Here is a 15,573-nt window from a genome sequence, read left to right on the forward strand (position 1 = left end):
ACTGCCATCCATGCGGTACCGGATGTAAACAGCGTCTTCATTGTTGGGGTCTTTCATGGCTTGGTTCAGCATCATGCTGAAGAAGATTGAAAAGAGGGTTGGTGCGAGAACACAGCCTTGCTTCACGCCATTGTTAATGGAGAAGGGTTCAGAGAGCTCATTGCTATATCTGACCCGACCTTGTTGGTTTTCGTGCAGTTGGATAATCATGTTGAGGTCAACCAGTTTACCTATCTCGGCTGCACCATTTCATCAGATGCAAGGATCGACAATGAGATAGACAACAGACTCGCCAAGGCAAATAACGCCTTTGGAAGACTACACAAAAGAGTCTGGAAAAACAACCAACTGAAAAACCTCACAAAGATAAGCGTATACAGAGCCGTTGTCATACCCACACTCCTGTTCGGCTCCGAATCATGGGTCCTCTACCGGCACCACCTACGGCTCCTAGAACGCTTCCACCAGCGTTGTCTCCGCTCCATCCTCAACATCCATTGGAGCGCTTACACCCCTAACGTCGAGGTACTCGAGATGGCAGAGGTCGACAGCATCGAGTCCACGCTGCTGAAGATCCAGCTGCGCTGGATGGGTCACGTCTCCAGAATGGAGGACCATCGCCTTCCCAAGATCGTATTATATGGCGAGCTCTCCACTGGCCACCGTGACAGAGGTGCACCAAAGAAAAGGTACAAGGACTGCCTAAAGAAATCTCTTGGTGCCTGCCACATTGACCACCGCCAGTGGGCTGATAACGCCTCAAACCGTGCATCTTGGCGCCTCACAGTTTGGCGGGCAGCAGCCTCCTTTGAAGAAGACCGCAGAGCCCACCTCACTGACAAAAGGCAAAGGAGGAAAAACCCAACACCCAACCCCAACCAACCAATTTTCCCTTGCAACCGCTGCAATCGTGTCTGCCTGTCCCGCATCGGACTTGTCAACCACAAACGAGCCTGCAGCTGACGTGGACTTTTTACCCCCTCCATAAATCTTCGTCCGCGAAGCCAAGCCAAAGAAGAAGACAAGATATCATAATTGTAGGTTGAAAGTTCAATTCTCTACTTCAATATCTTGTCGGTCTTGATTTTACCTCGCTGCTGGTTATTGAACATGAACGCAACCGCACGTTGGTCAGTTAGCAGCGTAAATAGTTTCCTGGCCAGGTAATGCCTCCAGTGCCATTCCGCCTCGACAAAGGCTTGGGCCTCCTTTCTGACAGAGGAGTGTCAAATTTCAGGGCCTTGGAGGGTGCAGATAAAGAAAGCGACGTGTCTGTCTGCCTGGTTAAGTGCGGCAGTCTGTCCCATCATTCTTCACCTGGACTGGAATGGATTCATCCGTAGCGTGTGTCCTGGCTTTGGTGATGTCAGTCTGATGCGGCTGAAGGCTGTACGGGCCTCTAGTGTTAGTGGAAAAGGGTTGGATTTTACAAAATTTAAAAATAATTACCAAAGTGCATCTGCTAAAATAATTTGTGAGAAGATGTTATAGAAACCCATCAATTGTTCATTTATTGTTGGAAATAGCAACTCTTATTGAAGTTTTGAGAAGTAATGTATGAAATAATTAGATCGTTGGATTCCATTAATTGCATTTATTGGCATTATACTTGCAGTAAATGATATCTAATAGAGTACAAAGGAAATTGTACAAGGACTATAAATAAATATGCTACCAGCAAAATTATACAGAAACCCAGTGCAAAGGTGCACAGATCTTTGGGATGAAAATCCAGAAGTATTATTGCCTGTCTGATGCCCGTCGTCTTTCCGTTGTCTTCTGGCTTTTACAAGTCTTTGCTAAACAGACACGATGGTCCGAGCTGCCTGAAGGAAATGGAATAATTACGAGTGCAAGATCAAGTCCCTGAGACAGGATTAACATACTTAGAAAATTATTTTCATAATAATAATTTTCATGATATACAAATTTGTGGATTCATGGGGATCAATACCAAAAATAAGCATAAGAAAATCAAGCTGGGTTTGGCTGAAATTTTGATATTGGTTATTTTTGAGATGGATTGCAAGCTGTAAAGAGTTGCTTTTTTAACTGATGGTATTTTATAAATACTGAGTGGGAAACGTAAACCACTTATACAACAGCACCTTATGAACATCCCAAAAAAAAAGCACTTCTGGAGGACACACAGTCCTGATACAGATGGATTCCTGAAAATGAGCCAGAGGTATTTATTTCATTATTTAACTTTATTGTTTCTTCTATTGTTCATTTTAATGAACAGAATAGATTTACACTGGCATGTTCTTTCATATTAATTATTCCAAGTTAATAGAACCCACATTTAATAAAAAGCTTCGTAGAGTTTTGAGGGAATTTTGAAGTTTGTAAAATGTAAAGGCCAGAGTAAAAAACAAAATTGAATTGCTTAATGTCTCTGTTTTTTGATAATTATGATACATTTCAAACTTCAGATAAATATAGAAAAGGGTAAATGAATCCACACAGCTGGAAAATCTTCATTTCAACCATATTGTTTGCTTTGATTTGTTGATTTCAGTCAGAATGTCACAATATTCCTTGGGGCTGTTATTGTGGAAGGGTAAATCTTCTACAGTTTGTGCTCCCTGGTTCCAAAACTGCTCTCTTTTCTTCATGACATGTGAAATACCTGGAATCAGGATGAAGGTTCCTCATTTTACTGTTTTGTTCAAGTTAGATACCCACCAGACGAGGAAATGACAAAAGCCTATGCTGTGTGAACACTTATTCTCCCGCTCTCAACTCCAAATGGGTTTACCAGGCAATATTTAGCAGTTTCTCTCCTTAACAATGGAATTGAAGATTCTCTGTAGCTGGGTCAGGACTGGGGCCAGACCATCTAAAAATTATTCACATCTACCATTGACTGGTCTCAACTTTCCACGATTGGTCTGGAGCTTCCAGGAATTAATCTCTGAAGATTAATCTCTAATGCTCAACCCTATATAAAAATCACAAAAATATCAAAAAATATTTGTGTAGAAAATGAATTTAAAACATTTTAATGCATCAAAATATTAGCCTCGAAGTTGGATAGTGTATTAATGCAGCAAAAATAGATGAAATCCAATTTCTAAGTTGCACTGGAGACAAATCAGGGACCTCTCGAAAATTAATGAAGACAGTTGAAACATTGTTGAAGTGGTTTAGCCCCTGTATAAAACTAGATTTGTATTGTCTCCAACAACACCAGGCTCACTTGAAGGCAACTGCTGAAACTAAGCTAAGCAGCAATCATGAAAAGGCATCAGCCCTTTGTGAATTAGTGTGGGCTTATTGTCACATACATGTACAATGTAGAGGTGCACCAAATTTCTGACTTTCTGTACACATGCAGGTATGTAAAATACACCAACAACAATAGTATAAATTAAACTGCCATAATATGCCTTGAGATTAAAAAAGGTAATAAATATAAAATGATAGATGAATATTTACATTTGTGTGGTACAAAAAATGTGCTGTTTTAATAATTTTTTAGTTTAATTTTTAAATTTAATTTACACATGCAGCATGGCAACAGGCCCTTCCGGGCCATGAGCCCATGCCACTCAAATACCACAATTAACCCATAACGCGCCTCGGACAATGAGGAGGAAACTGGAGCACTCGGAGGAAACCCACACAGATGTGGAAAGAACATACAGACAGTGATGGATTCGAACCCGGAATGTTGGCATTGTAATAGTATTGTACTAACCACTATGTTAACTGTTTTGCCCATCCCATCCCATCAAATGCAGACAGATCTCTGGTGGTCCTTGAGTAAATTTCTGGTTCAAAGGCCAGTGTTGGAGTTCAAGAGTGTATTGATTCAATAGTGCAGAGAGATTGTTTGGTGGTCCAGGAGCAGTTTGTGATTAGAGTTAGGATAGTACAAAGAGATTCAAGAGCCTGATAACTGTTTAAACAAAGTGTTTTTAAACCTGGAGGTGCTGGAATTCAGGTTTCTGAGCCTTCTACTTGAAGGTAGCAACACTGCTGCTGGTGTAGACCGGAGAGAGCAGAGACAACGCTATTCTAAAGGGCTCAGCCACCTGTTCCTAATGCTGGCAGCTCTAAAGGGTATAGACTTTAAACTGCCTGTTAGAGGAGCCGACAATGTTTTTAAACTAAAATCCTGGAACCAGGGTCTGTGCCAAAGATGGCAATGCTTGGCAGCAGCCACAAGGGGTTGCAGGCTCTGGGGTAGTAGCAGACCAGTGCAGAACACCAGAAATGGGGAGAACCCACCCCACATTGAGAAGAAGCATAGGAAATGACTCTACATGACAATGATCACAGAGGCAGACAAGTGAGGAGCTCAACAACTGAGGTACCCACACATGCTTCAGGCGACTTCTGGTCTGTGGACCCTCATGAGTTGAAGACTACTGGAGACTGGCTCATGGACCCAGGTACTGGAACTGGAATTTGAGAGGGTGATGAGATCAAGAAGGTTTCTCGAAGGGCCTCAGGACTGAAGGCTTCCTGAATGTGTTGGAGGTTTGAATAAGGGTCTGTGTGGCTGCAGGAGCGCAGGAGACAAATTCATGGACACTGGTTCTTTGAAGGAACGCTCTTTTGCTTCTCTTTCTCTTGTACTGTAAGGGGTGCCAGGCAACACTAATGATGACTCTTTGGCTTAGGCAGACAGAAGGCAATTTGATATAATATATGTTCTGTACTATAATATGACAATAAAGGAATCTTGACAGGGCAATCTTTTATTATTTGACTGCCATCTTGAGGCAGCATCTCACATAGATGTCTGTGACGGACCTGGCTATGTGCGCCTCTTCTGCATTCTATCGATGCTGGTATAGGCCTTCAACCAAGTTTATGTTCCAATCTGCCAATAAGATTCAATTGCACTAAGCTCAGGCTTGTTGTTAGACTTCAAGACCTCAAGACTGTAGCCTGTGGTATTGTCTGGAGCGGTGGTATATTTCTAAGTGAAATTTACCAAATGACATTTCAACTGCCAGATGGGACTCCATAGAGTACTAAATGTTTTGAGGATTTTTTAATTGTTCTGACAGATATTACTTTATTGGACACCAGATGATGAGGTGATACTGTTTGATCACAAAAATGACTCTGTGTGGATTTGGAGCACATTCTCAAAACTATTTCCCCTTTTATATCATGAAACTGAAATATTGCACTCATTTTGTCTCATTCCATCATATGGAAATTCCAATGTATTTAACTTTCAACCATCTGGAATGAATAGTAATGAGGACTAGAATTTTCTTTTTTAAAGTTATTATACAAGAGTGCCTTCACATGTATTGGTCTGTATTGCTGTCAGTTCGTACAGTGGCTGGTCAGAAAATCTGATCAAGGTTCAAACATGGCCAGTAAACAAAACAATAAAAAATGGCCTTTCTTATAACCCATCCTATAGGTTCCATATTTAATTCTGCTCTTAACTTTCATCTTAAAATTACAAATATTACCACATATGTTCACTTTTTAATAACTGTGTTTATAAGATAACTGATTTTTATCCATGCAATTCTGTGCCTCTGAGAATCCTTCAGGAGTGTGTTTGCAATCACAGGCCAACATTGGATCTTTTGTTTATTTGTTCTGCAATTTCAGTTGCTGTCACTAGAATATCATCCATCAATTATCAATACAAATAGCATTTTCACATCCTATATTTGCGTTCTCATGAGGTAGTTTGAAAAAAGCATAGAATTAGAGAACTGTGCAGCAAAGTAACTCATCCAGCTTATTCAGGGTCTCCTTATAACTCAAACGCTCTAATCCTAGCAATATATTGGTGAACTTCTTCTGCACTCTTTCCAACTTAATGATATCCTTCTTTGAGCTAGGCTATTTGATTGGCTTGGATTTTCTCTTTCACTGGATCCCTACCATATGCATCCACACTTAGGCTCAGATAATCTCAATTCCAAATCACTCTTGCATCTCTTCAGAATGTGAGATGGTAATCACTCCTACTGAAAATCACTTTTCCCCGTATCTCTTAATTCTTCTACTTCGTGAAAATCTATCCAACCTTATCTTAAATATATTCACTGAGGTAGAGTAGCCTCCACTGTTTCAATGGGCAGTGAATTTCAAAGATTCGCCACCCTCTAGAAAAAGCAGATCTTCCTCATCTCTGTCCTAAATCTACTACCCTGAATCTTGAAGCTATGTCCCCTTGTTCTAGTCTTCCTCACCAATGGGAACAACTTGCCTGCCTCTATCTTATCTATGCCTTTCATTATTTTATATGTTTCTATAAGATATCTTCTCAATCTTTTAAATTCAAGTGAGTACAGTCCCAGATGACTCAATCTCTCCTCATAGGCTAACCTCCTCATATCCAGAATCAACATGGTGAACCTCCTCTAGGCCACCTCCAAAGCCAGTACATCCTTCATGAAGAAAGGAGACCAGACTGCATGCATTACTCCAGATGCGACCTCACTGGTACCTTGTATAGTTGCAGAAGAACTTCCCTGCTCCTAAATTCAATCCCTCTAGCAATAAAGCCCAACATTCCATTTGCCTCCTGCTGCGCCTGCAAACCAACCTTTTGCGATCTATGCACAAGCACACCCAAGTCCTTCTGCATGGCTGCATGCTGCAATCACTTTCCATTTAAATAATAATTTGTTCTTCCATTTTCCTTCCAAAGTGGATAACCTCACATTAATCCGCATTGTACTCCATCTGCCAGACCCTGCCTACTAATTTAACCTATCTACATCTCTCTTCAGACTCCATATCCTCTGCCCAATTTGCTTTTCCACTCAATTTAGTGCCATCAGCAAACTTAGAAACACTACACTCTGTCCCCTCTTCCAGATCATGAATGTATATCCATGAACAGTTGTGGACCCAGCATCAACCCCTGCAGCACCCCGCTCACCACTGATGACCAACCAGAAAAACATCCCTGTATCCTCACTCTCTCTATTGGTGAACCAATCTTTTATCCATGCTAATACATCACCCCCAATACTATTCATTCTCTGTACAAGTCTTTTGTGCAGCACTTTATTGAACACCTTCTGGAAATCCAAGTAAACAGCTTCATCATCTCTCCTTTATCTACCGCGCTTGTTATATCCTCAAAGAACTCCAGTAAGTTCGTTAAGCAGCTTTTACAAAGCTATTACAATATAATCATAAGTATGAAAAAGAATGATTTGTGTTTTGTATAATTTGATGGCTTTGAAAAATTTAGGAGACAATTTAACCTTAAAAGATCTTAACATAAAAGTCTCCCTTGTGCATAATTAAAGTTAAGTATTTTCAAGTATCTTAGTCAATATTGACTTATGCATCTGAATCAGACAGATCCAGTTCTGTCTAAACCTTTGCTTTGGTCAGTCTGACGATGCCCTGTTGGTGATGAAAATTTTCATCATCACAACTTTATCAAATGTGAAAATCAAAAAATCTGTGGATAATGGAAATCTAAAATAATACAGAAAAATACTTAGCAGGTCAGGCTGCATTGTTGAGAAGAGAAATAGAACCAACATTTCAGTTAGAATACCTTTCAGAACAAACAATATTAAAACAATACTAATGTTTCATGTTGAAGAACCTTTGTCAGATATACAGTATGACCTTGTTAATTGTGATCCTGCGATTGCCTCAGAGCCTCTATTTTTGCACAAAAATCCTGGTCCAACCACTGATTCATCTCATTAGGCACTCCATACTTTTGCAATGTATTCCATTTCTATTTAACTGGGCTTTGAATATAAGTAAGACACTGTTATGTGTGGAAAAATTCTGTTCTTCATTTAATACCAATGTTCACCTTATGGCTTTCAGTGCCATTATTCGAATCAATGACTATATCTTCATACTTGTTCAGTAGGATGTCAAGGCACATCATTTGCCACCTCTGAAGTGGATACATTTTCCTAATTCGCTTCAAGTTAACATACAAATCCTAATGCACCAAGAATTTTATCATATTTTGTCATAGCTGTGGTAGTATCATGGCCTCGCAATTATATTTCACTAAACAATCAATTTATCTCAATAACTGGGATTTCCTTCCTTATATTAGGCTACATTTTCTTTTAAAGATAGACCACAAAAAAAATTATAAAGCAGTTTGTGCCATAATTTAAAATCTTGATACACAACATTACATCTTGTCTGATTCTGGCATGCAAACTATGTATCTCAATTTCTTCATTATTCTTATGAATTTCTTCGCAATGGGTTAAGATAAGCAACTGACTTCATCTTCAATTCCAGTTTGGTCTTCAACTGATCCTTAAGTTGACATTTATAACACATGGATTTTACATTGCCAAAGTGGAGTTATTGTCAACAAATGCCGCGGAAGTAAGTCATGAAACTGTCTTCCTTTCCTTCTATGTTTAACCATATTGGTCTGAACAATAGTTCTGTGACTATGTACATCTCCTTTGGGAACAATAACATTCTATAATATTTAATACCACCATTGAAACATGCAGATTAATTGGGACTGAAACTGGACATCAGTCAATATCCTCAGGCCCTACTGAAAATCTCTTCAAAGTTGCAAAGCAGCAAACAGTTCCTCAGTGCTACATTAACACCAGAGACAGGTAACGAGCAGCTCAGGATCATGCTTGCAACTACACTAAGGTTTGTCACTGAGCAATCACTCAATCTGTATTGAGATTTGCCAACAAAAAGGAAACCATTTCAGGAGCTGCAAATATATCATGTTGAAAAAGATGTGGAAACAATTTGTTATCCTGACACAAAAGCGTTTTGGGTCCTGGGATGAGGAGAATGTGTTGATGAGTAAAACAAAGTGTCACAAAGGGAGAGATCCCTTCAGATGACGAAAAAAGAGGGAGGAGCAAATTTGGGTTTACATTCAGGATTACTAAACCCAGAGTTGAATACAGTAAAATCTCTATTATTCATCACCTACAGGAATTGTGGGTGTCAGATATGCAAATTTTCTGGTTGAATGAGGCCCACTCTTCCAATGCCTAACTAATACACTTGCATTAAAAATAACCATTAAAAGACAGTGAAAAATGTAAAGTTATTTGAAAATTATTGTAGTCTTTAATTATGTAAAGTTCACTTTAATCAAATAATTCCTGTAACATAAAATTTAAATTCAAAACCCGGCTGCTTGTGCTATAACAGCATTCTGCTATCTGCAATGCCAACCATGCCACAATCAAAATTAAACCTCTCCACCAAGTTTACAGATAAACACTTATTAAAGTACTTAATGCTGATAAAGACTTGTACTAGGCAGGGATAGGAGGACCCTTTAGGAGAATCACCCCACCTTCACACAAGTGACAACCGCAAAAAGAATGCACGTGCATCGCGGGGCAAACCTCCGCATGTCCAATGAAGTTTCAGTACTCCCCCATTGGGTCCATCCATCCTGTTTTATTCATTAAAATTATTTATTTATCTTTTTTTTCCCCACTGGTTGCCTGAGTTTCCAGTTGATTAAATACCAGATAATGGAGATTTTACTGTATTGGACTTTTTGCATTTCTAATCAATGAATAAAGTAACAAAAAAAAATGAGTTAAAAGAATAGAAACATTTAAGCACTGGTAGGCTGTAAGATGCTCATGGCTTTGAGCTCTTCAGTTATTTGAAGCAGTAGCATTTTCAGCAGACCGTGAGCATAATACCACAGAGATTATTTGAGGCAAATAATGTAAATGCCCAGAAGTGGAAGCTAGATATATAAAACATATAACCATAAAGCACAGGAATAGGCCCTTTGATCCACTATCTCTGTGTCAACCACGATGCTAGTTTAAACTGCACATCTGCCTACGTGTTTCTATAATTCCTTAATCTCCTGCCAGTTGGCGTATCTGTTTAAATACCTCTCAAATCTTCCTATCATATCTGCTTCCACTATTTCCCTTGGCAGCATATTCTAGGCATCTACCACTCTGTAAAAAAAAGAACTTTATTTGGAAATTTCCTTTAGATTTTCCCCCTCTTGTCTTAAAACTATAGCCTATAACATTTATTGGAATGACTTAATCACCAACATCGAAGTACTCGAGCTGGCAGAGTCCGCAAACATCGAATCCATGCTGCTGAAGACCCAACTGCGCTGGGTGGGTCACGTCTCCAGAATGGAGGACCATCGCCTTCCCAAGATCGTGTTCTATGGCGAGCTCTCCACTGGCCACTGAGACAGAGGTGCACCAAAGAAGAGGTACAAGGACTCCTTAAAGAAATCTCTTGGTGCCTGCCACATTGACCACCGCCAGTGGGCTGATCTTGCCTCCAACCGTGCATCTTGGCGCCTCACAGTTCGGCGGGCAGCAACCTCCTTTGAAGAAGACCGCAGAGCCCACCTCACTGACAAAAGACAAAGGAGGAAAAACCCAACACCCAACCCCAACCAATTTTCCCTTGCAACCGCTGCAACTGTGCCTGCCTGTCCCGCATTGGATTTGTCAGTCACCAACGAGCCTGCAGCAGCATACCCCTCCATAAATCTTCGTCCGCGAAGCCAAGCCAAAGAAGAAAGAAGAAGAAGATAGTGTTTAAAATTTCTATCCTGGGAAAAAAACGTATTCTGCCATGCTACCCTGTCTATGAAGGGGCACAGAGCTAACTTTTTAGCTACTGAAGCTCAAGGAGGTGACAGAGCTGCCCCATGAGGTGACGGAGCTGCCCCAAGGTACTGGAGCAGCACTCTACTGAGCTCTGGCAGCACTACACCCATGTCTATGCCTCTCACAATTGATGAACTTCTATCAGGTGTCCCCCTTGGCAACTAATGGGCCAGAGAAAAACAATCCAAATTTGTTCAGCCTTATAGCTAATACCCCCTAATCCAAGCAATATCCTGGTGAACACCTTCTGAAGCCCCACCAATGTTTCTATATTCTTCCTGTAAAGAAATGGCAACAACTGCACACAATACTTCAAATGTGGCTTCACCAAAATTTTATACAGGGGCAACACAACTTCCTAACTTTACACTCAACACCTCAACCGATAAAGCCAAACGTGCACATCTTCTTTATCGCCATTTGTTTTACCACTTGCAGCGAGCTATGGACTTGCACCCCACTGTACAACAAACCTCCTGTATAGACTTATAAGGAAGAGGAGCATCTAATGGTAGGCTATTAAGTTTGCTACAAGAAGATTCAGTAATATATACAAGTATATATACTGCAAAGGTCTGGTTGGACACAATGGTCTGTTCCAATGCTTTATTTTTTCATATAAGTCTGTGTTATGAATGGTGACATCACTTGCCAAGTTGGCTTGTACTCCACACAGAACATTGATGAACACAACTGGTAGGATCATTGTTTATGTGGTTTTTATGCACTGCCTAGTAACAGCTTCTCTGGGATAAATGACCCTGAAAATAAGTGTAGTATCAATCACCAGTCTTTTGACAGAAAGAAATAGAGCAGAAATTCATGTGACCAAAGCATGTCACAGTGATGAGCTGAAACAACAGTTCCATTGCGTCCTGTGGAAACAAGGTGTGTTTTGTCTGAGACAGATAGCAATAGCTGATCTATGCAAACTCAGACAATATTCAGAATTAGTATTGACACTAGCTTTGATTACAGTTCATCGACTCTGCAATTTCAATGGCCAAAATAAGTCAAATATGATTTTTTTTTTCCAAACAATCCAGAAAGACCAAATGAGCTGGCTTCTTTTTAGCTTTTCTGGACTAACACATTGATCTTCATAAACCTGAAAACTTGGTGGTAATTTATTCATAGACCGGAACTAGTATAACTAATATTTTACTATTCAAAACAATCAGAATTATAGAGCTGATTTTAAAAGATGAAGCTTTCCTGGATGCAAATTATTTTAACAATAAGAAATTATTTTACTCTCTGATATTTTCCTAGTTTAATTTATTAGGAAAATAAGTTTACTTAAACTTTGTGCATGTGAAGTATAATGGTGTAATTGTTAAGACAGTTGTTTAGCAATCTAGTAATTATGAATCAAAACTCCTTATGGCAAAATTGAATAGAACTTAGTAAATGTGAGCCAGTCATGTAAAACGTTTCCATAAAAATAGTTGGATCTTTCAATGAAAGCTCAACTCTATACATGTCTTTTTGGTATGGGAATTGCCACTTCAGTCGGTCTGGGTTTTATAAAGTGCAGAACGAAAGAACACACAAGAGGATTATCCAGCACAACTAGTCTACAGCAACAATTATATTGCAACCTGTCGTCCTCCCTCACTTAACACCATCAGCTTTAGCCTCTATTCCCTCTTTCCCTAATATTTATGCAAACTGGTGTTGACACATTATTTGTATTCTCTTACTTTTTCCCACATTGCTGTGTACTTTAGACATGCATGCACCTTTGCTTTTGAAAATTATTGAGTCTTTTCCCCCACTTTCTCTGGTAGTGCTGTGAGAAACAGAAGTACCTTCACAGATTTCGCTCGAGACAAAAATTGAGAACAAAGAAAATTTATTATACAACAGTGCAAAGTTGGGTGTTTCCCCTTACCATGGGAATACACACACATACTGGGGCTCACCCAACTTTTATACAGTTCATTTCAGTATAGAGATTTCCCCCCCCCCCCTAACATTCTTCTGCCTCCTGGATTGGTTTGGCATTTGGTAATTCTGTCTGCCTACGTGCAGTTTTTACTTAGAAAACCATGGGGTATCCTGTCTGGGTCCCATCATGTCATTGTCCTTATTCATGAATCTGCCTTTGTCCTTATTCACACCTCTCAACCCCCAGAACTTACTAATTCTATATGCAGAACCTGCTAATTCTTTCTATCACTATAAGACCTTTCTTCTATTGTACTTGAGTAACCCTTCCTCACACTCTTATTGGAATTCATCCCTATTCAGCACTTACTTAACTTCCTCTAGTCTAGTCTATTATTCTTTATTTTATTACTAACTTTACTTCCTATAATCCATTATCTCTCACAGTGGAGTCTAGATCATAACAACTTGCTATCCACCCTCCTGAAAGCCACAACACCCATTTTAAACTGTAATATCAAAACATAATACAATGCTCTAACTGAGATTGATTTAGATTTTATAAAGTACGGTATGACAAAAGTTTATTTTGTACTCGATGTATCGAAATAGAAAGAAGTAATCTCCATGGATATTTTTTTTCTTGATGGAGGCATCATTCTCCTAAAAGGTACCTTGTTTGAGCTGGCAAGATTCCATCACTTAAAATATATTCTCCCCTCCTCTATCAGAATTTTGAAGGATGACCCTCTTTGCAAATCCCTAGTCCTCTTTCATCCCCACCTATCGGTCACCACTCTATGGTACCTGTAGGATTTGTAACACCTGCCCTTTCACTTCTTCCCTTTACGCTGTCCAGGTAAAGCAGCAATTTACTTCTGTGTCTTCCAAACTCGTGTAATGCATTCAGTGTTCACAGTGTTGTCTCCTCTATATTGGAGAACCAAACACATGTTGTGTTATTGCTTTGCGGAGCACCAGTGTTCAGTTTACAGGAACAACACTAAACTTTCAACTGAATGCCAGTTTAATTCTCATCCCATTCCCACCCTTAACTTTCATTCTGTGATCTTCTGCACAGTTATAATGAGACCCACTTCAAGCTTGTGGAATAGGACCTCATGACCTCATCTTCTATCTGAGCATATTACAGCTTTCTGGGCTTTACATTGAATTCTTCAACTTTAGGTAACTAACTCCTTCTTTCCATCTGCATTAGAACTGGCCATTTCTGCCAGACATTCATCTCAAGTCAAATTTATTGTCATCTGTTGGTACAAGTACAACCCAATGAAACAGTGTTCTCCGGTCCTTGATACAAAACTTACAGACACACAACCAGACATAACACATACAGACAAATAATACATATGCAGGACAAGTATTATATTTATAAAAATAATTAAATAAATATTGATTTTTACAAATGAGAATCTCGGATTGCAAATGTGAGCATTTCCTCTGATCTGTGATTTTGATTTTGTTTTTCTTTCTTTATTAATGCAGCCTGACCTGGTGGGCATGTACAACAACCCTACTACTAGCAACACATAACAAATGAAGAACTTTGAACTGTAACATTACTATTTTTAAGCCCTCGATGTTGTGCTGACACATGTTCCTTAAAAAAAGTACTAAACCCTCCCTAACCTGTAACCCTCTATTTTTCTTCCATCCATCTGCCAGTCTAAGCATTTCTTAAATGCCCCCAATGTTTCAGCCTCCACCACATCCCCAGCAAAGCATTTGAGGCACCCATAACTCTTTAAAAAAAACATACCCTCATGTTTCCCTTAAATTTACCATCCTTCACTTTGCACACATGTCATCTGGTGTTTACTATTCCTGCCCTGGGAAACAGGCACATCTTTATTCACCCCAGAAAGAAGTCCCAGCTCTACTTATAAGACTTTTTTTTCCAATCCAGGTAACATCCTGGTAAATCTCCTCTGCACCATCTCCATTGCTTCCACATCCTTCCTATAATGAGTTACCAGAATTGAACACAATAATCTAAGTGTGGTCTCACCAGAGATTTGTAGCGTTGCAACATGGCGTCTCTTCTCTTGAACTCATTCCCCCTATTAATGAAGCCCAGCATCCCATAGGCCTTCTTAACTATCCTATCATCCTTTAGGGATGTATGGATTTGAACCCCAATGCCCCTCTGTTCATCCATTCTCTTAAGTAACCAACCATTAACCCTCTACTCAGCCTCCAGGTTTGTCCTTCCAAAATGCATCACCTCACACTTATCCAGATGCACAATGTTCCAACATTAACATTTTGTTTCATCCAATAAAGAAAATTTTCTTCGTTCAATCTCTCACCTTTCTCTGCTGCTAAAAACTAACTTGCTTTGATCTTTTGCAACTCTGATAAAGAGTTTCAGTCTTAAACATTCACTCTATTTTCTTTTTCCATGGATATTGCCTGCCTTGCTGAATATTTACAGCATTTTGTATTTCTGTTCTTTTCTATATTTTATCTATTGAGATGGATACAAAATTTCCCATGCATATTTTCTGAACATTACAAAGTTTGGTGTATGACAATTTTGTTAGCATTCCCTATTATGCTAAGATCTCTAAATTCAAAAATATGGATAACTATTATTCTCTCTCTCTCTCTCTCTCTCTCTCTCTGTATGTGTGCATCTATACACACACATTCACAATTTAACACTGGTATTTATGGTTTTCATTTCCTAACATTTGCACTTGGTCAATAATGTAATGTAAATCTGCAATATGCATATGGTTAAGTCTTCGTGGGTTATAGAAGTGATGCTTATGAACAATAGGGCAAACCTGTCTCACAGTAAAGGAGGAATCCCTGTCATCAAGCTGCCAGGTTTTCAGTAGTTGTGCCTTGGTCTAACACCAAGACAGGTGTCCAAGTTAAATATGAAACATTTTCAACATTGTTTCCTGTTGTCCAGCATTGGTCTGCTCCTCAGTGGCCTGGCCATGTATTAAATATCTATTCCCCTGCACTCAATTTGTGAACACATTTGATTATTTTTGGCAAGGTAAACAGATTAGTTGGACAGCTTGAATAATGAGATCAGTGTAAAACACTGGCCTGTGCAAACTTGTCAACC

This window comes from Narcine bancroftii, chromosome 7, assembly GCF_036971445.1.
Source record: "Narcine bancroftii isolate sNarBan1 chromosome 7, sNarBan1.hap1, whole genome shotgun sequence".
Classification (NCBI taxonomy): domain Eukaryota; kingdom Metazoa; phylum Chordata; class Chondrichthyes; order Torpediniformes; family Narcinidae; genus Narcine; species Narcine bancroftii.